Raw genomic sequence first — 26,632 nt, 5'->3', positions numbered from 1 at the left:
AGCCAAAGCCAGGAGCCCGGAGCCTTTTCCAAGTCTCCCACACAGGTATCCTAGACTTTGGGGTCTAGGGTTCCTAGACTTTGGGCCGTCCTCAACTGCTTTTCCAGGCCACAAGCAGGGAGCTGGATGGGAAGTGGGGCTTTCAGGATTAGAACCGGTGCCCACATGGGATCCTGGAGCGTTTAAGGTGAGAACTTTAGCCCCTAGGCTACCACGCTGAGCCCTCATTTTTCTTTTTATAACTGTGTAAAAATCTATGTCACAGTCACAACTGTCATTGACTTCACCCTCTGATATTGTTGCATATTTAAATTATTTTCCTTCTTATTCCTACTCTGCATGAATAGTGCTTCAGTGAGCTTCTTTTCTGTACACTTCCATGTGCACACTAATTTCTGCAACATAGAAATGTAGAGAGGAATTGCTGTGTTGAGAATGAATATTTAATAAGCTTGCTTTATTATCATTGTGTTCAGATGGAAGAGACAGTTATTCCTTTAGCTGCTTCGCTCCCCACATACCTGCAGCAGCTAGGGATGGGCCAGGCTCAAGCCAGGAGACAGAAACTCCTTCCGTTCCGAGTCTCCTGCCTTACGCGGCAGGAGCTCAAGCACTGGAGCCATGGCTGGCTGCCTCCATGGGTTTGTGGAGAGAATGTTGTGACTTTTCCTCTTATAAATGTATTTGTTTATTTGGAAGGCAGAGTTTTAGAGAAAGATGGATAGAAAGAGAAATCTTCTATCCACTGGTTCATTCCTTAAATGGCTTCAGTGGTCAGGACTTGGGCAGGCAGAAGCCAGAGGCTAGATCTCCCGGGTGGGTAGCAGGGGCCCAAGCCAGCTTTTGCCGCTTTCCCAGGGAGCCGGACAGGAAGTGGAACACTGGGAACCATAATGGGATGCCCACATTACAGGTGGTACCTTAACTCCCTCCAATACACACTGGCCTGAAACAAGTGAACTTTAATAACTGTGACCGATGAATTTTTTTTAAAAAAAAGATTTATTTATTTTCAGTGGAAAGGCAGAAATACAGAGAGGAGGAGAGACAGAGAGGAAGATGTTCCGTCCAATGGTTCACTCCCCAAGCGGCTGCAACAGCCAATCCAAAGCCAGGAGTCAGGAGCTCCTCCAGGTCTCCCATGCAGGTGCAGGGTCCCAAGGCCTTGGGCCATCCTCCACTGCCTTCTCAGGCCACAAGCAGGGAGCTGGATGGGAAGTGGGGCCGCTGGGGTCAGAACCTGTGCTCACATGGGATCCCCGGGCGTTCAAGGCGAGGACTTTAACCACTACCATTGCACTGGGCCCAACCAATGAACTTTTTAAGAAAGGCATTGCCTTCAACATTCTCAACAACGCTCGAAAGAAAGGCATGATTCTGTGTAGCATTTCTTATTAACTAACTAGAATTTTACCATCTATTTCATTGATGTCTTGATTTGTTTTTTCTTGATTATCATTGAAGTAAAACATCTTTAGTTGCATTTATTAGCACTTGCTGTTTCCTCTCCAATACATTAATTTTTTCTGGTTCCATTTATTTGAAAATATTTATTTTTATTGTAAAGGCAGATTTATAGAAAGGAGAAACACAGAGAGAAAGCCATTCTATCTAGTGGTTCACTCCCCAGATGGCTGCAATTGCCGGAGCTGAGCCGATATGAAGCCAAGAACAACAGCTTCTTCTGGATCTCCCACACAGGTGCAGGATCCCAAGGCCCTGAGTCATCCTCTACTGGTTTCCTTAGGCCACAGCAGAGAACAGGATGGGAAGTGGAGCAGCCAGGACACGAACCACTGCCCATATGGGATGCCAGCACCTGCAGGTGAATGATTAACCTGTTGAGCCATGGTACCAGCCTCTCCTGATATTTCAATTCTCTTTAAGCTTGCTGAGTCATATGTTGAAAAGCAGCTTTACTTTCTATGTAGCTAGGAACCTGTCTTCCTCTTCTGAAGGTTTTGCACTGTGTCTTGCACAGGCTTCCTTAGCCTAAGCTACTGCTCAGATTCCCCGGAGTGTTTGCCATGCTTCTGTAGATATCTGCTCACATTTGATTCTTCGTATCATCTGATGAATTGTTTTTACATGATGTGGCAATTGTTTTTATTCCCATTGTGCATCTGACAAACTGAAGAATTTCCAACTCTGGAGCAGAAGGCATGCTCTATAACAACTTCCCGCATGTGTCAAATTAGGCTCTCACTTATTTCTCTCCTACCGTGCAAGGTAGGAGTGTGTGAATCCCTTCAACTGGCCTGCCCAACATGCTGAGGAATGCCAGCACCTCCTCCAGAACACCCCTTTCCGTACATAGAAGCAGTGTCCGGAGCTATCCTTGTCCAGTTGGCCTGGACTGCTCTTCTGAGGCTGCAGGAGTCCCCTGTGTCCAGCACACTTGTTCTGACCAACAGCTCTTCGCTAGCAGGGATGTCCTTGCGTGTCCGTTTAGGTGGAAGTGTAGTGTGACTTTGCAGCTTCTTTTCTGAGGGTCAGGTGTGCACTGAGGTTGTGAAGTGAAGCATGGTCTATCCTGCTGACTCGCTCAGCCTGCAGCAGACTTGCTGTAAGGGAGAAATACGCTCTCTAAGATGAAAGACGGGGACACTGGGCTTGCTTACTACCACTCTGCCAGGGAGGTATGACGTCATTTCCTAGTCAACTTAATTCTGTCCCCCCTCTCGTCCCCCCCCCCCCCGGGACAATTTGCGAATTTCCATACGTTATCACAAGACACAAAACCATTTGCAAGAGGACTTGTAACCTCTTTGAGACCTCCTGCTGTGATTTAAGGACTTTTACTGAGTACAGACCCAGACTCAAGCTCTGGAAAGAAAAACATGTGTTCAAGAGAACGGGTCACTCCCTGCAGGAGACTTGGAAGCAGAATGGCACAGGAGCTGCTCCGGGAAAGCCCCAAGGTTTGACTTTGGAGCCAGATTCCTTACATTTGAATCTTGGCTTTGTCTCTTTCTAGCACAGTGCACTCATGTAAGTTAATTAACTTCTCAGTGCCTCATTTCCTTATCAGTACAATTAAGAATAAATGAGCTAGTGCATGTGAGACACTTAGCGTAGGGTTTGATAAACAATATGCACTCAACAAATATTGGTTCTCATCACTATGGGGACGATGGAGCTGGAATACACCTGCGTGTGCTAGGAGTAGGTAGTTATATTCCTCAAACAGAAAGCCCACAACACAAGCTCACACCTCTAAGCGCAACAGCATGCTTCATGCCTCAGTGTGGTGAATTTACCACCAGAAAACGAGCAAAACAGTTCTCAGACAGGAAGCCAGTATGCTGTTACGCCTATATTTCTAATGCGGAATCCTTAACAATAAAGGGAATCTGATGTAATAAAAGCTAATTTATTTTTAGAGGGCCTGCAAAAATGGTGTCTGATTCGTGGAATCAAAACTTGTTAATTTAGGAATATGAGAGCTTTGTGTACTTATCTGTGGATAAATATTATACTCACACATACATAAAATCACACAGTGCTTAGCATCATGTAAGCATGCGCATGTCTAAGTGAGGCACTTTCCGTGGAGGGTGTCAGATTTGTTCTGAACCCTGAACTTCACATTGCTCTCTTACACGGAACCAATCACAGAACTAGTCAGTAGCAGAGACAAGATGAGCCTCATGAAATCAGCAAGTGCTCCTTCCATCGCTACTGTGTCTTGTAGAAGAAATAATCACCCTTAGGGCCTGGCGTGGTGGCCTGGTGGCTAAAAGTCCTCACCTTGAGCACACAGGGATTCCCATATGGGAGCCGGTTCTAATCCTGGCAGCTCCATTTCCCATCCAGTTCCCTGCTTGTGGCCTGGGAAAGCAGTTAAGAACCGCCCAAAATCTTGGGACCCTGCACCCGCGTGGGAGACCAGGAGGAGGTTCCTGGATCCTTGCTTTAGATCAGCTCAGCACCAGCCGTTGCGCTCACTTGCAGAGTGAATCATCAGTGAAGAACCTCCTCTCTACCTCTCCTCTCTGTATATCTGACTTTGCAATAAAAATAAATAAATCTTAAAAAAAAATAATCACCTTAGAGTTACCAGAGTTGCAGTTTCATGGAAAAGATAGTAATATATTACACACGCACACAGGTTTATTGCTAGACAGTATAATCTTATCTTTTAAAGGAGGTTTCAATATTTTCTCTGTAAACACAAACCACTTCCTTTGTGAACCACCATAGTTAAATTATTAATAAGCACAGAGGAAGGTCTTCGGTGGGACTGTAGCTGTACTATTGGATCAATGACAAAATTCTGATTCCTTTCCTTCTATTAAAATGCAGTGCGTTTTGGTTGCTAAAGCTTCTCTTGCATGTCCTCCGGAACCCCGAATCAAACCTGACACTTCTGGGGTGCATTTACACCCTGGGAAGAGTATTCACAGAAACACAGACCTTCAACAGACACACAATTCGGCCAAAGATACATGCTGTGTGTCATTTTAGTTTTACACGTGCACAAGCCTGCAGAAAGATACAAAAAGGAAAAGACCCACAATCCTTTCTCATTGTCTCAATTTTGTTTAAACTAAAGTTTGCTTCAACAGAGAATCACCAAACTGTGGCAAGTTGCCCGCAGGATTATAAAACCTTGGGATTTGTGAGTGTGGTGTGTATATGTTGGTTACAGGCAATATGAAATTGTTTATAAAACACACGAAGCATGATTAGTGAATTTCTGAAAAAAAAAAAAAAAAAGAAAAAGAAAAAATCCTGTGATTGCACCATCCAGAGCAATGCGATTGTCACTGTTTTGTTGTAGACCCTGCAGAATGATTTTTCTCGGATTGTGCCTGCAGTCCCTTGCCAAAAGTACGCCTTGGCATGGCTGCTGCTAATGGGCACGTATTTAACCCTTTTTAGCAGGACTGTGTTATGTACACTGAGTATTCCATTGTTAGTGAATTTAGTTATCTCCATTTTTCGTTATGGTAACTGTCTTAGTGGCATTGTTCATAGCAAGCCCTCCCCAGGCTAAAGCACGCATGTCTGTTTGCCTTGGCATCCAGTCGCTGGTACCTTCAGTTGTGATTTTCTCAATATGGTAACATTGAAGGGATGTAGCTAAGGGAATGCATGGGGGGAGGGTGGTCCTTGGGTTCTGATCTCCACTCTGGTTACCAGGTAGGATAATGACTAATTGTCTCAGGGATATGGGTAGTTGGATTTAAATCTCAATTCTGGTTACTAATTAATTTTGTGAAAGCTGCTACTTGTGGCCCTGTGAAAGATAGGAACTTGACTACAATGGAGGTATGCTGGGTCAGTGGATCATCAGATCATAGAAGCAATTGATAAGAATTTTATTTACTTTTTAAAGCTTTATTTATTTATTTAAAAGGTAGTGTTACAAAGAGAGAGAAGGAAGATCTTTTATCTGCTGGTTCACTTACCAAATCTCCAGAAGGCCCCAGGGCTAGGTGAGGCTGAAGGCAGGAGCCTGGAGCTCCGTCCCAGTTTCTCTTGCGGATTCAGGTGCCCAAGCACTTGGGCCATCTTCCACTGCTTCCCCAGGCACATTAGCAGACAACTGGAAGTGGAGCTGCAGGGAGTTGGGCTGGCACTCCTATGGGCTGCCAGCAACCCACTGCACTACAATGCTGGCCTCACAGCTAAGATATTTCATATCCAAGTCACAAATCTTACAAATACCAGACCCAAGTTTCCAGGGTATATCCTCAGAATCTGCTTCCTAGCACCTGGCCAGGTGGCTGCAGGTTGCCTGCACTGAACTGCCTCTCAAGGCCCTACTCCTACTGGGCCCATTCTTCGCTGTGGCTCCCCTTCACAGCCCCTGGACCCTGTCCCCTTCCCTACAGTACAGCTAGTGTGTGTGTGTGTGTGTGTGTGTGTGTGTGTGTGTGTGTGTGTGTGTGTGTGTGTGACGGGACAGAAAGAACAGAGACATGATGCAATGGTGCATTAATTAAAATACAAAACTCTTGGATCATGTTTAGAAAACAACTTAAAACCAAAGTAACAGAATAATCTTCCATTGCCTACTTCTTATTGGCTTACCTGTTGTTCAATTCATTAAAATTTCCGTCTTTCAAAATTACAGTTTAATCTTTTCCAAAGCCTGATTGAAATTTTTCTTGGTATTTGAGCAAGATACTATCTGACAAATGGCAAGTCAGCTGCCTAGAACACAATTGAAGAGGCTTTGGTCCCTTGCAGTTCCTAAAATCAATGACTTATTAAGATAGTCGTAATTGTAGATGCTAGAAACACACAGGCCTCATTGGCGGGGCCAGCTCCATCCCTGTGGGGAACAGGCTGACATCAAAGGTTGATTGAAACTCAGCTCTTTCAGGGAGAGTGAATCAAAATATAGCAGTTCAGAGGTACAGTCAGACGAGCAATAAAGGGTTTATCTAAAATCTTTTCAGCTGTTGTGGAATATCAGTTCTTTGGAGCTAATATAGAAGACTTTGAAAGCATAGGATCTGTTCTTCTTAAATTTGTGCAGATGGACTTCTAACTTGCCTCAGTTTCTTAACAAGCTTCCCTTTTTCCATAAAAGGAAAATAAAGTCAGTGAATCATAATAGAAACTCGGAACATGTTTATTTTAAGAGTAAATCGTAGTGAAATTTACCTTTTCTTTATGATTCTAGTAAAATGAAGACTATACCTGTTAATACTAAAAGGGCAAGAGTTAAAAACAGATTCTGAGACCAAAAAAGTTCATCTTAAGTGAAAACAGCTTTATCATTCCAATTTATCAATTAAGACATGCTTAACCATAAGATTCTAATAAAATTCTGAGCCTTTGATTCACAGTCATACTACCATGATGTTATCTGCATTTTTAGTGGATACTTAACCATGAAAATGAATTAATTCTTTTTATCAAGTTTCAGCCCTGTAATGGATGATTACAATTATACACTATTCTCTTTTGCACTCCAACTCTAATTTAGATCATCTGATATGATCAACTGTTTGGCCCAGAATTACTTAGACCATGAGATGGAGGCGCCCAAGTTGTTTTCTCCATTGTACCCTAGCTAAAACGTACTAGCCCAGAACTGGGGCACCACAGGAAGCAATTGCTCAGAGTCATTTGTCTCCCATTTCAATAACAAAGCTAGTGTTAAATACAAAACCACTTATAACGTGGCCCAGCCAAGAAACTATGCTCCGGGGCTCCAATTTAAGCTTTTGTAACTAAAAGAAACCTTGCATTGGAATTGTCTTTACAGCCTCAATTTATTAGTTGAAGGGTTGGAGTGGATAGTTGGCATTTATTCCCTTCTCCATGGAGAGAGAGCGAGGCTGTCAAGTGAAGCTAACTTTAGGCCAAAAATCCTTCTCTCTTCATGAGGGGAAATGATTTTCAGTCTTAAGGCAGTTTTATTTATTCGTTTGAGGTGGATGGAGAGAGAACATATTTTTTCACTGGTTCATTCTCCAGATGTCCCAGCCATGGAGGCTCGGCTGGCTGCAGGCAGGAACTGAGAAGGCAGGGCAAGACGAATGGGAGGAGCCCCACCTGTCCACCAGCGTCTGCATCTGCAGGAAAGCTGGAGTCAGGATCTGCAGTATCAGGAGTTGAACTGGGTAGTCTGATGTGAATGACAGGCATATTAATAACCAAATGCTTGCCATTGGGAAGTGACTTTCAACTTCCCCTCAAAGCTCAGAGATCTTTTTGGCTGAATGGAGTACAGAGGAACCATACCGATTGTGGCTGGGCCGTGCGAAAGGAGTGTCCTGGCTGATGAGGTGTTGTTAGTACTCTGTGGTTTATAATTATTTGTATATTTATCTGATTCTTTTGTAATAGACTATAAATCTCCTGCTGCCACTTGTAGTTTTTGTGACTTGGCAAAAAAAAAAAAATGCTGAAACTTGAATAGCCTCTTGCATTGAAGATCACCTTAGCTGGCGCTGATACTGAAAAGATGGGACTAGGTTTAGAGTGACTTTGATCAAATTAAAACTGCTGAAGAATGATCCACAGGAAGGAGGGTTTGATGTTTTCAGATGAGGGACAGTGTAAGGCAGGGGCTTCAAAGACAACCTGACTTTAGTGACCTGAGGATTTTCTCCGATATTTTCATCACTCTTGTTGGTGTTATTGGGATGGGGTTGGGGGAGGAGGTTAGTATTGAAGGACTTCTTAAGAAAAAAAAAAAAGTGGTTTTCTTTCTAAGTTCCTTGGGTTGGCCTTTACAATCTCACCACACTCGCACAGTAAAATGGACCAGATAAAAATATCTTGTGACATTTTACAGGGCAAGGAAGAGGAAAACTGAGTGGAGGTTGTACTTCATTTTTGGTTGATGCTACTGGGAGTGAAGAGAGCTGTCCTGAAACAGCAAGCGGTGGGCATTGTGTGCAGCGGGTCGCTTGTCTCTTGCAAGTCACATCCCACAGACTGGCTGGTTGGGATCCTAGCTTTTCCCCTTCTGAACCAGCCTCCTGTTTTACATGCTGGGAGGCAGTGGTTGGTGGCCCAAGTACTTGTTTACTGCCACCTGTGAGGGAGACTCAGCTGAAGGTCTAGGTTCCTAACTTCTACCTGTCTACCCTGGCTGCTATGTACCCCTGGAGAGAGAAACCGATGATGGAAGGTTTCTCAGTCTCTCTCATTTGCTCACTCTGACTTTTAAATAAGATAAAAAGGAATGGTATGGATCTGAATAAACTTCTAATTCTGTAGAATCAAGAGATCAGTGTGCCAAAGGTGAGCGTGAGAATGTTTTAGGAGCAGGTGTTTAGTGTAGCGGTAGACACCATTTGGGATACCTATACGCTATATCAAACGGCCTGAGTTCCAGTCCAGGTTTTGCTCCAGATTCTAGCTTCCTTCAAGTGTGCATCCTGGGAGGAAGCAGGTGCTGCTGCAAGTGCTTAGGTGCCTATCCCTCACGTGAGAAACCTGGGTTTGCCTTCCAGGCTTCTGGCTTCCACCCGCCCCATTCCTGGATGCCGAGGGGCATTTCGGGGTGTCTAGCATATGGAAGGTCTCCCTGTGTCTCTGGTGTCTGTCCCTCTCTTGCCATTTAAATATTAAAATAAAAGAAAAACATTTTTTAAAAAAGAATGTAATTTTACAAATGTTTCAATAATCCTGGGGGAAGGATTTTGACTTGACCAGTGTATCAGAATGGAAATGGATGTGGAAACCCCAGTGGGAACTGGGTTGCATAAATTATTCAGAGTTCCTGGGCCTGGGCTTTGGCTAGTAGGTACTTAGCATGTTAGTCTGGATAGTCTAAATTGTTATGACAAATGGCCCCTGGATCTCAGTGGTCCAACACAATTAAGCTTATTTCTTGCCATGTAACTTTCTAATACAAAGCTCTAGCTTGGTTAGCAAATCTAGCTTTAAGTGTACAAACATTTATCAACAATGAAGCCGTACTGAAGCTCATGAAACAAGGGGCAACCTCGGCTTGGAATCCAGGGAGGTGTAAACTTCGCCTTGTGCAGCTGTTCTGTGCGACAGCTCTGTCCCCAGGATGTCAGAGTCTCCAGCAGAGCCTGGGGTGAGGGAGAAAGGACAGCCAGCATCCAGAAAGCACACCTGCCCCCTGCCACTGCCGGCTAAGGTCTCTGGTCGCTCTGTTCCCTGGACATGGGAGAGGGCGCTTTACGTGGCCTTCCTAGCTGCCAGGAGCCCACACAATACAGTGTACCAAGGACAGCAAGAAGTAGGGAAGTGGGGAACAGCTAGTTGGTCTCTGATGTTCTCGGTAAATGCTGGCTAGATCAAAGGAATTGCTTCTCTCAGGATTGTCATGGACCCAGCACTAGGAGCTCACTAAAGCTGTGGTAGAGTAGCTTCCTTTCTGTAGCTCTCGGAAGGCATCTCTATGTAACAAGAGGCTGCTTAACTCAAGATGACATGTCGAGGATAGTGAGAAGCCTGTATGCCTGCCCTATATCCTTGAAGTGGCACCTGCATGTAGTTGGCTGCTATGACTGGTAATACCCTTTTCTCTCTCTGCAGACTATATGCCCTTTGGGAAGCATGTTTCATCTATTTACAAACCCAAATGGAGCACTTGTGCTGTCGGGCAAGCATCTGGGCACTTGGCTACTGCTGGCTGATTCAATGCACATTAGCCCATCCTGCTTCGCTCCGTGCCACAGCTAAGAAAACGGAGACACAGAGAGGATAGGAAGTTTCCTCTGAGTCATGGCTTCTGCATGATGGGGTGGAGAGTCCCAGTCCGATGGTCAGAGCTCAGCAATTGAGCCCCCGATGATTGCATCATGCCACCTCTCCTGAGAGCCTCTCCTTCCCTTTCCACTCACACTGGAGTTAGCAGCCCAGGACATTACAGACATAGCAGGAGAGTTGGCCCCAAATTTCCACTGGGGCATTCCTGCTGCACATTGTTTCCAGTTGGCAGTTACAGATAGAAACAGAGCCTGATAAACATGTAATTCAGGTGTAACAATCAAATTGCGGAAACCCATAATAAATGTCTCAATCCTTGTTGCTTCATCAGAATAAATCAATGAAGAGAATTCTAGGACCTAAGAATGGGCTGGTGGAAGAGGTGAAAGGGGCGTCTTCTACTCTCATGTGACAAATGATCTCTCCTGCATTCATTTTATTCACCCAGCAGCTGTGGAGGTCCCATAAACCACAAAACATAATGGTGAGCAAATTTCATATAAAATTGCCTTCAGGTTCCCTATGTGCGTTTTTTTACAGTGCACAGGAAGTGTAAGTGATTCTTGTATTTAGATTGGGTCCTGTCCTCAAGATAGCACATGTATATGCCAAAAAATTCAAAATCTGGAAAAAAAATCTTGAATGTGAACACTTGTGGCTGCAAGCATGTCTGGCAGGTGGTCCTCCACCTGTAATGGGGGTGGGAGCGTGAAGATGCTGACAAGGCTCACCGCACCAACAACACTACAGAATAGCAGGACTGAGATGGGCTGAAGGAGGCAGCAGGAGGGACGAAGGTTCCAAGCAAAGAGGACAGGAGGAGGACAGTCGGGAGGAAGCAGGAGAAAGGTCAGTGTGGCTGGCACTCACATTCCAAAAAAGCTTCCAGGACTTAGGGAGGACTTTGATGTTCTTCATGGAAATCCAATGAAAGCGCTTAAGCAGGGGAAGGGATACAATACTGTTTGCATTTTAGAAACATTTCTGAGTGACAGATCCAAGGGGTTCCCAGTGGAGATAAGCCTGCCAGCGAAGAGGTTCCTGCAAGGGTCCGTCCCTCTATACAACTGACTGCCACAGCTGCATGGGAGCTTCTCCTTGCCAAAAGGTGTAGCAAGACTGACTTAAATTTTCCTTGTTTCAGCACGTAAATCCTATCTCCCCTCGAGGGGAGAACATGTTTCAAGACTCCAAATACAGCTTGTGAGAAGGGATTTTTTTGCAGTTGTGTCCTCTTTTCCCATTAGAATTGGAGAACGACAACTTGGAAGCAGTGAGTATTTACAGAGGGCACCCAGATAACTGGATACTAAAAAATTGAAAGGTTATAGAAATAGATCATTGACTCTAATAAATATTTATGGTAGCCATGAGTGAAAGGAAAAGTCGTCGGAGGAACCGTAAGTGAAAGGAGAGACAATTAGAGAGCTCCTTCCTTGGGTGGAGGAGGCTGGGGGAGCATTTTTCATGAGAGAGGCCAGCCCCAACTCTTATTTGAAGTGTTTTTTTTCCCATGCCTGTAACAGTTCAAGAGGCTAATCCAGGCCTGATATCTAGGATGAGTTTGAGGTGGCCCTTCGGAGTCAGGCAGACTTGTTCCTCTGTAAATTCTTCAGCTTGAAAAAAACTGGCCCGAGTGCAGCCAGATAAACCACAGCTGGGAACACTCGCGTGGTAGGCCAGGGCACCTGGTTTGGGTACCACCTCCGCATCCAAATTAGCTTCCTGTTAATGTCCTTGGGTTCCTGTCACCCTTGCGTGAAACCTGGAGGGAGTTCCTGGCGCTTAACTTGGGCCTGAGAGCAGCTGCTTTGGGCGTTTGGGGAGTGAGCTGGTGCCTCGAAAAATTTCCCCGCTCTCTCACTGGGTGTGTGTGTGTTTATGGCTCTCCTCTGTCACTCTGCCTTTCACATAAGTAATTTTTCTAAAAGATAGAATCTGACATTTACAAAAAAAAGAGCTCACCGCAGTGAGGCTTGCGATGGTTTACTCCCCAGCAGGAAGTGGAGATCAACACTGCTTACTACCAGAACGCGCAGCCCGCAAGCTGCACATGCTACTTTCTGTTTACACCTCATTAGCCAGAACTAGCCACATAGCCAAGAGGGGCTGGAAAGTCTAGTCGGTTACTAAAGAAATGACAAACAAACATTGTGGACAGACTGACGCAGAGCTGCAGGTAAAACCAGACTATGTTTATGGGACTTATTGTCTACTGGTGAAAAGAAAAAGCCATTAAATAATGAATTATACTAATATTTACTTCATTATAACCCTATGATGCAATAAGTGAAAGTACAGCTGTTATCAAGGTCAGTAGCAGGAGTCAGCCTAATTGGGAGGAGGGGGCAGGAATAGGAGGAGGGGTCCTGGAACATTTTTCTGAGGCTCTAGCGTTAAGACTTGGACCTGAAGGGAGCTGAAGAATGTAACGGGGGACCGAGCATCCTGGCAGGGGCGTCAGGAAGGAATATGGTACCTTCTGAAGACTCAGAGGCTATGGCCCATTGAGAACGGGAGAACAGGACAGCGAGTGGGAAAGGAGAGTGACGAGGGGGGGGGGCAGAGAGAGCGAGCCCCGAAGAGCAGGAGTGCTTGGTGCAGTTTATGCAGGAAAAAGATGGTCCAGTTGCAAAGTGCAGAAGGTATGACTGGGCCATGAGCAGACAGGAGGAGACCAGGTAGTAATCACCCAACTGGAGACTCAGAGAAGGTGGGACGGTCTAAGGCTGTTTCAAGAAGTCACAGGAGGTGTGATTGTAGATCTGAAAATACTTTATTCCTCCCTCGTAAGTAAATACTGGCTTTACTTGGTCCAAAATTTTTGGACTCCACACCATGTTTTGTCACAGAAGACTGTGCTTAACTGCCTTCTAACTATCAGACTTGATGAAAATGCCGAATTCCATCATCACCCCTTATTCATCTGTTGCTTTTTATGTCAGATTTTTCTTATTTTTCTCCAGATTATAGAATTTCAAACATATTTGTATTGATTTCACTTTGTCTGCTCGCCATCTCTCTTTCCTTCCTTTTTTTTTTTTTAAAGATTTATTTTTATTGGAAAGGTAAATTTACAAAGGCAAAGAGAGACGGAGAGAAAGACCTTTTGTCCGCTGGTTCCCAAGTAGCCACAAAGGCCGGAACTGAGTCAATCTGAAGCCAGGAGCTTCCTCCAGGTCTCCCACATAGGTGCAGAGTCCCAAGGCTCTGGGCCGTCCTCAACTGCTTTCTCAGGCCACAAGCAGGGAGCTGGATGGGAAGTAGAGCAGCTGGGATTTGAACCGACGTCCGAATGGGATGCCGTGTTTTCAAGGCGCCTTGCACTGAGCCTTGCCCTGGCCCCTTTTTGGTCCCATTCTATCTGCAAACAGTGATACCGTGTGAAGCCACTTGAATTTCTTCAAGGCTGGAAAATTGCATTTTTACTTCTAAAAGTTCCCCATTTTTTCTCTTTTTTAAACTAACAAACATTAATCTGTGTAAGTATTTGAGACATCCAACAATATCATAAAACTTGACAGTGCTATGTGTTTCTGGGATAAGAAATCTTTTAGTTTTCAGTTCACTGATTTAATCTGTGGCTGAATCTAATTCTATATTTATCCCATCTCTTGGACTTTAGAGACACATCTGTTTTCATTTATAAGAGTTTGGGGCTAGCATTGTGATGTTCCAGGAAAAGCTACTGACTGCAACACTGGAATCCATATGGGTATTATTAATTCATGCACCACATGCCAAACTCCCAGTCCAGCTCCCAACTAAAGGCTTGGAAAAACCAGCAAAAGATGAACCAAGTGTTTGGCTCTTGCCACACATGTGGGAAACCTGGATGGAGATCCTGTCTCCAGGATTTGGCCTGGCTCAGCTCTAGGCATTTTGGCCATTGGGGAAGTGGATCAGCAGATGGAAGATCTCTCTCTCTCTGTAGCTCTGAATTTCAAATAAGTACATAAATGAAGAAATATTTTTAAGAGATTAGTTTTATTTCCATTTATTATATTTAATTAAAAATTTATTTATATGAAGGGCAGAGTTAGAGAGAGACAGAGAGTCAGAAGTTGTCTATCTCCTGGTTCACTCCACGAATGACCACAACAGCTGTGAGTGGGCCAGGCTGGAACCAGAAGATAGGACCTCCATTCAGTCTCCCACATTGGTGGTGGTGGGCATCTCCTGCTATTTTCCCAGGTGTATTAGTAGGCAGCTGAATAGGAAATGGAGTAGCCAGTATTAGTACCAGTACCAGTACTAGTATGGGATACAGGCATTGCCTACAGCTGCTTAACCCACTAGGTCACAATACTGACCCCAAGTTTAATTTGTTTATTCATTCATTTTAATTTTCAAAGGTTTATTTGTTTGGAAGGCAGTTATACACACACAGACACACACACGGGGAGAGAGAGAGAGAGAGAGAGAGAGAGAGAGAGAGAGAGAGAGAGACAGAGAGAAAGTCTGTCCTTCAGTTGATTCCACAATGACTGCAACAATCAGGGCTTAGTCTGGCCAAAGCCAGGAGCCAGAAGTTTCATCTGGGTCTCCTGCGTGGGTCTTGGGGCTGAAGCACTTGGGCCATCCACTGCTGCTTTCACAGGGGGATTAGCAGAGAGTTGGATCAGAAAAGCAGCAGCTGGGATATGAATTGGTGTCCATGGTGGGATGCCAACATGATAGGTGGCAGCTTACCTTGCTGTGCCACAATGCTGTCTCCAAGTTTTGTTTCATACAACTTTTTAGAGGTTGGCCACCCACAGAGTGACACAGTGCTCTTTCACATGTATAGGCATTGAGGCTGAATCAATACACACAGCTGTATAATTACCTCTCCATTCCCATCTAGGAAATTTCATCACCGCCAAAGATTCTTGCCGCCTGGAAATGGTTAGTCTTCTGCTAATCTCCCAAATGGCAGGTTCTAGCCTTTAACACAACCTGGAACTAGATTTCAAACCCAAGGCCTGTCCTTAATTCTCTCTTCCTCCTTCAAGCAGGAGGTGTCTCCACGTTGTGATGCTTGGAGTTGAGGAGGGCAAGACACAGGCGACTCCTTTCTGCTTCTTCAATGAATGTTTTATCATTGTTTTAAAACCAGGCATGAAACTCATGCCCCGGCTTCTCCCACTCTTGTCAAGGTAGGCTGCTGGGTCATTGCCCAAACTGGTGTTTCTGTCAGGAGGTGATTGATGGAGGATCTTCCTCTGTCATCTTGGTTCTTTTGTCTGTACTTTTGATCTGTGCACCTGATGTATTGAAGTATTTACATAATATAGTTGTTGATAAGCTTGGTTGTGTAGAAAAAAATACCAACTTCGTTATTATTTTCTATTTGTACTTTACTTTTAAATTCTCTTTCCTCTGTTCTATCTTCTTGTGAATTGATTGACAACATTTTATTTTTTTATTTTATAACTTCTGCTGCATTATGGTCTTTGTTCAACTTCATTTTTATAAAGTTGGTTTACACACCTCTCTTTGCTGGTGTACATTTATGTACTATTGCATTCCTCTTGCTTGCTATGTCATGTTTTGGTGTCTGTCAACAGGCTTGCAGGGAACAGGCAGGCTTCCCTTCCTTCCGTGTTCTGGTTGTAGTGGACTGTAGACATTCTGGAGCCTGGACATGGGAAGTGAAGCAGGTTGCTTTTCTTTCCAGCTGCCAGGGAGACAGCCAGGAGTCATCGCAGTTTCCAGGTGTTGGCACGTGTCTGGTGGCTCACACTCTCGGGCCGGGGCAATGGGCAGGCAGGCGGCTGCTCTGCTTCCCTTACCTCCTGCCCTTCTCAGCTTCTTTGACTCACACTCGGTCAGCTGTGTGCTAAGCTCCCTAACAGGAGGTGACAGCCTGCTTGCAAAGCACTGTTCACTACGTGTGGCGGTGCACAGAGCCTGGCACAGCTTCCAGTTCATCCAGCTCGAGCTAGATTAGTCTTTATTTCCTCCTAGTATCGCCCCCCCCCCACCACCAGTTGCCTTCCTGCACAGTTCAAGTTCCAGCTCCAGATGCAAAGACAATAGCCTTATAGGGATTCTTCAGCGTGCTGCTCATAGTGCTGAAGGTAGACATCATTATAATACACTGTAGGTTCAAGAAGTCTGTAGGAGCTCTCTACTTCTGTGGAAGAAATTACACCAAAGCCTAGTAGTTTAGAATAACAGAGGACATCTTTAAAATATTTCTAACAGCTTCTGTGGGTCAGGAAATTGCAAATGGCTTAGGTGAGCATTTCCACCTTGGGGTCTGTTGTGAGGTTGTGGTTAAGAGATCATCTGGGGCTGCAGTCATCTGCAGGCGTTCTGAGGGCTACAGGAAATGCATCTGGGGTGCCTCATGCATATGGTTGGCAAGACAGAGCTAGTATTGTTGTGCGCCCTTACTTCTTGCACCTAGGCTTTACCTTGCACAGCTTACTGCCTTCATGCTCTGCGGAGAGCTTTTGCTTGGAGCAATTACTGAAAGAGAGTCCACTGGAGACGTATAGCTTCTGTTATTTCACTTCAAAACTGACCATTCAGGGCCCAGCACAGTAGCACAGTGGCTAGAGTCCTCGCCTTGTATGAGCTGGGATCCCATAGGGGCATGGCAGCTCCGCCTCCCGTCCAGCTCCCTGCTTGTGGCCTGGGAAAGCAGTCAAGGACAGCTCAAAGCCTTGAGACCCTGCACCCATGTGGGAGACCTGGATGAGGTTCCTGGTTCCTGGCTTCAGATCAGCTGAGCTCTAGCTGTTGCTGCCACTTGGGGATGAATGAATTATTGGATGGAAGACCTTCCTCTCTGTCTCTCCTCCTCTCTGTATAACTGATTTTCCAATAAAAATGAATAAATAAGTATTTTTTAAAAAGTGACCATTCAGATGACCATATCAATATCGGAGCGCGTAGGTTCAATTCCTGGCCCAAGGTCCCAGTTCGGCTTCCCGTTACGCGGCTCCCAGGAGGTAGTGGGCGATGGTTCAAGGGATGTAGGTGACCTGAATCCAGCTCCCAGTGCTCAACTTTGGCCCAGTTCCTTCCTGATTGTCGCAGTCATTTGGAGAGTGGGTCAGCAAACGGGACCTCCCTCTACCTTTCAAATAACTTTGTAAAGTGACATAAAATCATTTATATAGAATAGTAATCCACTCTCATTTCTCTTATTTGTGATTTTGCTTTCTGTGGTTTCAGTTAGCTGTGGTAAACTTGCAGCCCAACAATACTAAATGGGAGATTCCAGAAATAAACAATAAAATTCAAACTGCCAGCTGTTCTTCGTGATGTGATAAAATCCAAGCCACTCTACCTTGTTGTGACAGTACATCAGTTATTTGTGAGTGCTGTACATTAGTGCTATATATGCCACTTGTCTGCTGCTCTGTTAGTAGCTCACTAGGGTGTTAGATTAACTAGTGCTGTGTCACAGTGCTTCTATTCACATAGTCCTCATTTTGCTTAGTAAGAGTCCCAAACCGCACATTAGTGATCATAGTGATGCCAGAAATTTGGAATTGCAAAGGTGAAGCCGTGAAGCCCTCCCTCTAGGGGTTGGCGTCAGGATTGAGTGGGTAGACACACCTGTGATGTTGGCATGCCATATGGATGCTGGTTCAAGTCCTGCATGTTCCTCTTGTGATGCGGCTCACTGCTTATGGCCTGGGAAAACAGCTGAGGATGGCCCGAGTGTTTGGGCCCTTGCTGCCATGTGGGAGAACTGGGATGAAGCCCCTGGCTCCTAGCTGTGGCCTGTCTCAGCCTAGGTCATTGTGGGGGAATGAATCAGTGCACAAAAGTTCTCTCTCGGTCTCTCCTTCTCTCTATACCTCCTTTAAAAAAATGGCTTTCCATGGTACAGTTTTGTAATTATAAGAGTTTACCCCTCCTCCCCACTTCCTCTCTTTGTTTTCCCCTCCCTTAATTCCCCCCCCCCCACATTATCATAGTAAGTATAATCCCTTAGTGGCAATTACAAGTTTAACTTTCTGCTATTTAAATGTATCATGGCTTGTTGGCAAAGGCAGAAAATCTAGTGTTGTACTGTAAAGCTATATTTAAATGTTTCACTGGGTGTCCTACTTTTATTCAGAAGTGGAGCTACATACTACAACGTGTCTTTACTTGCTGGTATGCTAGTCTCCATTGTACTAGTCATCTATGAGAATATTTGCATGCGTTTGTTTAGCTATATCTATTTATTTTGTACTTGGCATAAGGGCTCTCTTAGAACATGTAATGTTTATCCTTTGGGACTTTATTATCCTTTTGGCTTACTTCTCTAAATATAATGGTTCCCCGTTAGGATCATTTTGTTGCAAACCATAGGATTTCATTCTTTCATATGGCTGATTAAGTATTCCACAGAGTAGATGCACCACAGTTTCTTTATTCATTCCTCTGTTGATGGGCATCTGGATTGATTCCATGTCTTCACTTGTGTGAATTTTGCTGCTATAAATATATGGTTGCAGGTGGCTCTCTCAAATGCATTTCATTTGAATGAAATGGGTCATGTGGTAGATGAACTCTCAGCTGGCTAAGCGCTTTCTCTCCACACTGACTTCCATAGCAGTTGGTTACATTAGTTTACATTTCCACCAACAGTGGGTAGGGTACCCTTTCTCCCACATGCACAAGGTGTTGTTAGTTGATTTCTGGATGTAGGTCAGCCTTGCTGGAGTAAGGAGAACTCTCAGTGCGGTTTATATTTGCATTTCCTGGATTGCTAGAGAACCTGAGCATTTTTTTATGTGGCTATTAGCCATTTGAATTTCATCTTCTAAAAAGTATCTGTGCATGTCCTTCATCCACGTCTTAGCAGTGCTGTTTTGCTATTGTTGAGTTTCTGAAGCTCTTTGTAGATCTTGAATATATTAGCTCCTTAACTATCGTGTAGTGTGCAAAAACATTTTCTCCCATTCTGTTGGCTGCTTCTTTGCTTTGTGAACTCTGATTTGAAATAATTAAAAAAAAATTTTTGAAGGTCTTTAAGTGAAAAGATGAAAGTTCTCAGATTAATATAGACGGAATAATTGTATACTAATTTGGCTAAGATCTACAAGTATAGTATGACATTTTGAGCCAGAAAAAGAGAGGTACCAAATTCACTTCATTTAGCTCTTTTGTATATTGTTACGGTTTTTCTATTTGTTATTAGTTTTTGTTCTTAATATCTTACTGTGCCCAAGTATAGATGAAGCTTTATTGCAAGTATAAATATGCGTAGGGAAAATCATATCTATTGGATTGGGCGTGAGCTGTGGTGTCTGGGGTTGGGGTCCCGGAATGTATTCCCTGTGATCACGAGGAGGCAGCTGGTTCGCTGCGGGAGGAATAGTCACTCAAGGGCATGGATGTCAGAGCAAAGAGGACTGGGGGTGTCTCAGAAGCCAGCTGCTGCATGCTGTAAGCACCCAGCTATATACCTTCAGGACTTTCTCCTTGGCCTTTGTTCCTGTGGGAGTCATATGTGTTACATATGTTTTATGTTCTGGAACACATCATTCTTATTTGTGCTTCAAATATTTAATAATAATCTTTAGGACTTAAAACCCCATTTTTATATTGACTTTGATAAATAACTGTTCTTTCACTCTCCATAACTTTTCATTTCATATTACTTTTTTCACTTAATGAATTTCCTTTTGTCATTTCTCATAATGGAGGTCTACTTGTAGAAAATATTACTTTCTTGGGACTTACGAAGTTTTACCACCACCTTTGTTTTTACAAATATCAATATTATTTGAAAAGTAAGCAGAGACAAAGAAAGTTCTTGCATTCACTGGTTTACTGCCCAAATGGCTGAATTTAGGAATCAGGAACTCCATGGGGATCTCCTATGTAGAGGACTGGAACTTAAAATTCTAGGCTATCACCTGGTGCCTCCTAGGCTCATGAGCAGAAAGCTGGATTGGAATGGAGGCAAAACTTATTCAGGGATATCCAGCTTGTGATACAAGTGGACCAAGTAGTGGCTCAGCCCACTACAACACAACGCCTGCCACTTTGCCTTCATCTCTGAAAGGTATTTTTGTTGAATGGTCATTTGACACTTTTTTCCTTTAAACATTGAAAATGTTGTTCCATTGTCTAGCTGCTTGCATGTTCACGCTGAGTAGTTAGGTGATTGAAACTCATGGATGGGGTCCAGCATGGTTGCCTAGTGGCTAAAGTCCTCACCTTGCATGCACTGGGATCCCATATGGGCACTGGTTCTAATCCATGCGGCCCTCCTTCCAATCCAACTCCCTGATTGTGGCCTGGGAAAGCAGTCGAGGATGGCCCAAAGCCTTGGGACCCTGCACCCATGTGGGAGACCTGGAAGAGGCTCCAGGCTCCTGGTTTCGGATTAGCTGAGCTCTGGCTGTTGCCCCCACTTGGGGAGTGAATCATTGGATGGAAGCTCTTCCTTTCTGGCTCTCCTTCTCTCTGCATATCTATCTATCTTTCCAGTAAGATTAAAATAAATCTTTAAAAAAATAAACTCATGGATGTACTGTATTTTTCACCTCTGGTTTTAGAAGTTTTCTTCATTATCTCTGGGTTACTGCAATGTGATGATCATACAGCATGACATAACAGGTTCTCTGTGGAGAAACAAAGGGCAGTGTTCAGATTGCTTAATGCAGAGCGGCCTCGAGCTTATCACCATGAAAGGAGGCAAGTAGCAATTGGACAGAACAGGTCCCTAGGCTGTGAAGGGAAGCTGAGCCTCTAAGGGGCTCTAGATAGTCGATGAATCCCAAGAGACCCTCGCTGAATCCCATCCCCTTGGGGGAGGCAACTCTATTGCTGAAGCCATCCCCGAAGGTCTCCAAACTAAAGGCTGTTTATTGATGGGACAAGAAATCTTTCTTCCATGAGGGATCTGAATAGTGTGTTTCTGTAACTTGGTGCAGTTTCAGATACAGCATTCTTTTGGAATGCTTATTGAGCTTTCTTTAAAAAATGTATGTTTATAAATTTTCAACAGATTTAAAAAATTACTTTGGCTAGTATTTCTGTTATTTTAGTCATTTTTATCAAAGTATAATCAACATTTCACAAACTATATCCATTTAAATGCATTATCTGGATGAGTTTTGAAATGTGTATATATTCATTAGTTCTAAAATGTGAATATATCCATAGCCACAATTAAAAAATTATTCACCATGCAAAGAAAAAAAACTGCTTGTGTATCTTCAAAATCCTTTCTACTTACTACTCCCAGTTTACAATCACCGATTTGTATTTCCCAACTGCGGATATATTTATATTTTATAGAACTTTATAGAAATAGAATCACACAAATTTGCTTATCTTCTCCAACTTCCTCTACCCAATGTAACTTTTATTTTTTTGTCATCCATTCATGCTTTTACATATCCAATGTATCAATCATTCACTCCTGTTTCTTGCTGGAAACTACTCTATTGATTGGGAAAAAAAAAGTCATTTTCAGATTTGGGTGATTGGGACATACTAGGAACAGATCTTTTTTATAAGACTAATTTTTCTTAGAAAGGTAGATTTGGGCTCAGTGGCATGGCCTAGTGGCTAACATCTTCACCTTGGACACCCCGGGATCCCATTTGGGCACCGGTTCTAATCCCGGCAGCTCCACTTCCCATCTAGCTCCTTGCTTGTGGCCTGGGAAAGCAGTCAAGGATGGCCCAAAGCCTTGGGACCCTGCACCCAATGGGAGACCCGGAAGAAGTTCCTGGATCCTGGCTTCAAATCTGGTTCATGCCCCAAATTGCCGAAGTGGCTGGGCAGTGCCAGTCCGATGCAGGAGCCTGGAGTTTCTTCTGGCTCTCCCATGTGGGGGGAGGGGCCCAACTTGAACCATCCTCCACAGCTTTCCCTGAGAGGCACATTGGCAAGGAGCTGGATTAGAAGTGGAGCAGCCAGGAATTGAAGTGGTCCCATATGGGAAGCAAGCACCCAGTTGGAGCCTTAACTCCAACACCATGGTGCCAGCCCCTCCATGAGTATTCTTTAGGGAAGTTTGTTCATATTTGATCCAATTTTTAATTTAGGCATTTCTTTTCTTTTTATTGAAGTATAATACATTCGTATTTTCAATCCAAACCTTTTTTTTTTTTCAGACACCTGATTTAAAATTACTTCTCTGTATCCATGGCTTATCTTTTCATTAAGAGTATCTTCAAAGTTTAATAAGGTCTTAAAATAAAATGCATCACTTTTAAATTTTACAATTATACTCTTACTGTCAGCCCTACCTATTTGCTGTATAAGCTTCCAAACATTTTCTTGTATTTTTTGTAGAAGTTTTGTAGCTCTAGGTTTCATAGTTATGTTTATCATCAATTTTGAATTAAGCCTTGTAGATGATGTGTGGAAGGATTAACATTTCTTGGCTTACATACAGATATCCATTTGCTTTCATATCATTTATTGAAAAGACTGTGTTGTCTATTTTAAGCTGTCTTTGTAACCCTAGGTTTAAAAAATTGGTTGTCTCTGTATGTGCAGACCTATTTTCAAACATTCTCTTCTGTTCTAATGATCTATTGATCTCTCTTTATACATGATGAAACAGTATTACTACAGGCTTATAATAAACTATGCTGTCAGGTAATATTTGTTCTCCAGCTGCTTTCAAGTCAGAATCTAAATTTTCACTTATTATTTATTGTCTATGTGATTGAAAAGATGAAATATAGACAGAGAGAAATCCAGGTGAAGATCTTCCATCTGCTGGCTCACCCCGAAAATGCCTGCAACAGCTGGGGTTAAAGCAGGTGGCAACAGAAACCTGCAACCCAATCTGGCTTCCCACAGGGGTGGAAGGAAGGGGTATGTCAGTCACCCACCATATGCTACCTCTGTGGGTGCATTTTAGCAGGTGACTAGACCTGACCATAGAGCTGGAGCTCTAACTCATCCATGTCTGGTATGGGTGCTGGGGAGGATGGAAGGAATGCTGGCCCAGCTTCCATCACTGTGATCATTTTGGGAGAGAATCAGCAGAAAGATGATTCTCTCTCTGTCTCACTCCATCTTTCAATTACATAATTATTTTTGACCCGAGAGCTTCTTTGGGTCCAAGTACAGGGACCCAGCACTAGAGTCATCTCTGCTGCTTTCCCAAGTACATTAGCAGGGAACTGGATCCGAAGTGGAACAGCCAGGACTCTAACCAGAGCCTGTATGAGACGTTGCCATTACAGGAGGTAGCTTGACTTGCTACACCACAGCGACAGTCCCAAGTAAATAATTAAAAAAAAACCTAAAAATTATTTGAATTTTGTTCTTTTTCTTTTCCTTTGTTGTTTCCCTTAAAAATGTGATTTTTTTTCTTTGTATTTATTTTCCTATCACCTTGAAGCTTGTTAGGTCAGATCTAAAGATGCTTTACTACTCTGACAGGAATTTAGCATCCCTGGACTATCTGTATCCAAAGCCACACACAACTCTGCTATGCAGTGGACAATTTTAATTATTTATTCAGCCCTCACCTTTATCTGTGACTTGCCGAGAGCACGCCTGCCTCCCTTTCACACCGGCTGTAATAGTCAAAAGTTCTCACTCTGTTACTAATGTCTTTAGGCAGGCAAAATTGCCCCCATGTTTCTGGTAGCTGCTTGCTCTAGGGGTTGTTCATCTTACAAAACCCCGGTTAGCCTTTCCCCACAGTTTTAGCTTACTTGGTGTGGTAGAGTCCTTCTCTGCTTAGTATTCATCCAATTTTTCTGAAGACTGATTTATGCTATTTCAAAGGCAGAGATCTGGAGAGAGGGAGAGAGCGAGAGGAGAGAGAGTTGTTCTGGCATCTGCCAGTTTACTCCCCAGATTGCCACAAGGCCGCCTCACCAGTGTTCTGGGGGAAGCTTACACACATGTGGGGGACTCTACTTTGGCACTGTCTCCCTCTTTCTTTTGCATTTGTCTTGCACTTTGCAACTACCTCTACCTTCCCCAAATTAGTCTCTCTCTTGGCTCATCAACACCCTCATATTCCTTTGGGGTTCCCCTTCTGTAAATTGATTTTTGGGAAGAACGTCTAGGCGGAACGTGATGGGATGTGTTGGCGTCACCTCATTTGCTTCTTTTCTACTCCTCACATTTGGAAGTGAATTCCAACTTTTCCCCTTGGAGTCTTTCTAGACTTCTTGAAACCCTTGATCCAGGAGAACCAGCTAGTACACAAGAGGTTCGACTGTCTGGGGACTGTCATGCTAAGAAGTATTCTCCTTGGCAGCTTCAGCTGAGTGTGTACTTTCTGCTGTTGCCATCAAGACAAAAGCACAGTGAACTGCTCCGTCCTGGACCCTCCAGACTCATCGGTCAGGTGTGCGTGATCAAATGACCTCACTAGATTACACACAGAATAGAGAAATCACTCAGATGAGACGTGTCCAATGTCCTGATACACAAAATGGTGAGACATGCGAAAATGGTTGTGTCTAGTCACCAGGGAGATAACTGGCCACACATGGAGCATGCTCAGACATATTTTTTCACCCAGAAAACTTTTTATTTGTTGGCATAATGCTTTCTTAGGTTGAGTTTTTATGTTTTTTTTTTCTCAAAAAAATTTTTTGAGCGTTTGTGAAGGGCACAGGAGCGAGTAGGATCTGTGCATTGATTGGTTATTGATAGGAAGAAAGAGATCCTGTTCTTTCTGGGGTATCTTAAACTATCAGGCACTTAACCTGGTATGATAGCCTAGTGGCTAGCTAGGTTCTTGCCTTGCATCCACTGGGATCCCATAGGGGCGCTGGTTCATATCCTGGCTACTCCACATCCCATCTGCTTGTGGCCTGGGAAAGCAGTCGAGGATGACTCCAAGGCTTTGGGACCCTGCGCCCGTGTGGGAGGCCCAGAGGAAGCTCCTGGCTCCTGACTTTGAGTCAGCTCAGCTCCAGCCATTGTGGCCACTTGAGGAGTGAACCAGCAGACAGAAGAAGATCTTTCTGTCTCTCCTTCTCTCTGTAAATCTGACTTTCCAATAAAAAACATTAGTGGGCATTTATTGTTGCTTCTCTGGCCCCTATTAGACCCTTCTGCATCAGAAAGCTCAGCTTAGGAACAATGTATTAGTATTTTATCCAAGAGCTCTGTGTCTCTTTTATCCATTCTGCTTTTGCCAGCTCTTGTTCTCACACAGCTGCTCTTTTTCCAGCTCTAACACTCAGGGGTCTGTGCTGTAGGCAGGTTGTTGACTGTGGCAGCTTGCACTTTGGCAAAGCAGCAGTTAACTCCCCTTTTCTCCTGGCAGGGAATGAGGACTGCTCCTGGCTCCGATGACTCATCCAAGAGCATAGTTTAATGAGTTACTCTGATGTTTGTGTCAGGCCACTCTTCTTTTTGTTGACTTGAAGCTTAGAGTAGACCTGTAATAGCTTTCATTTTTCAGTGGAGTGATATTCATATTTAATTCTCTAAGATTCAGTTAAACTGTAGGGTCAAAATAAAGAAAAACAAAAGTTGAAACATGACACATGAGTTTTTTTTTTTTTTTTTGCCTGTTATTCTGCTCAATGGTATTTGTCCCCAAATGTGCAAATCTTTCTGTGAGATATAAACCTGCTGCTCTCTCAATCATGTTTGGCTTCCATGTGCCTTTTGGTAGTAAAAGTGGCCATCACATTTAGTATGACAGTGATGATTACAAACAGAAAGCTGTAAGACGTCTAGATGTAGACTCAGCACTTCCTTGAGAGTTTAACTACAGGTGGACATTGTGGTGCAGCCAGCAAAGCCATTGTTTGGGACACTGGCATTCCACGCTGGAGTGTAGGTTTGGGTTACAACCTCTCTGCCATCAGTCCAGCTTCCTGCGAATGCCTCCTGGGAAAGACCAGAGAAGAGGTCAACTGCTTGGGCTCTGTCACCTGTGTAGGGGCGTGCCTGGGGTTTTGAGCTACTGCCTTCAGGCTGGCCCAGCCTTGACTATTTTAGCTATTTAGGGAGAGAACAAATGGATGGAAGTTTTCTCTGTCTCTCTCTCTGTGTAGTTCTGCAAATCAAGAAAATAAAAAAAAAATATATAAAATTTTATAAAAAAATTAAACCCCAAAATGTGATTCAGTACTGACATTGAGGTAAAAAATCAGTTATGTTATATTTGATATATTTCAGTTGTGTATAATGTGGCCTTTCTTCCATTAGCTTCTCAATAGTATTTTAACTTTTCATTTATTTTTGAAATAAACAATTATGTGCTTTTTCATGAAGGTGCCTATATTATGGAGGACATAGGCTCAATGTTTAATAAGTTGTTTAGTGGGGGACTGGAATGATGGCTCAATTGGCTAATCCTCCCTTCACATGCCCAGCATACAATATGGGCACCAGTTTCTGTCCTGGCTGCCCTAGTATCCCATATGGGTGCCAATTTGTGCCCTGGCAATTAATTTCCCACTCAACTCCCTGCTTGTGGCCTGGGAAAACAGTTGAGGACGGCCCAAAGCCTTGGGACCCTGCACCCCTGTGGGAGACCTGGAGGCAGCTCCTGGCTTTTTTTTTTTTTTATTGATTACATTGCATTATG

At 43.8% G+C, this 26,632-nt stretch overlaps 1 long non-coding RNA gene across 1 annotated transcript in view; it reads left to right on the top strand.

The window, feature by feature from the left end:
- The first annotated feature begins 12,291 nt into the window (after nucleotides 1-12,291).
- Nucleotides 12,292-26,632, top strand: part of LOC121171307 — a 44,938-nt gene continuing 30,597 nt past the window's right edge. The window contains exons 1-2 of the long non-coding RNA XR_005886109.1: nucleotides 12,292-12,334; nucleotides 15,153-15,293. This is a non-coding gene — a long non-coding RNA (uncharacterized LOC121171307). The remainder of the gene's footprint in view (nucleotides 12,335-15,152; nucleotides 15,294-26,632) is intronic.

Source organism: Ochotona curzoniae, unplaced genomic scaffold, assembly GCF_017591425.1.
Source record: "Ochotona curzoniae isolate NIBS_2020 unplaced genomic scaffold, NIBS_Ocur_1.0 scaffold_2587, whole genome shotgun sequence".
Classification (NCBI taxonomy): Eukaryota; Metazoa; Chordata; class Mammalia; order Lagomorpha; family Ochotonidae; genus Ochotona; species Ochotona curzoniae.
The sequence above is the reverse complement of the archived record's forward strand: the minus strand, read 5'-3'. Positions and strand labels throughout refer to the sequence as shown.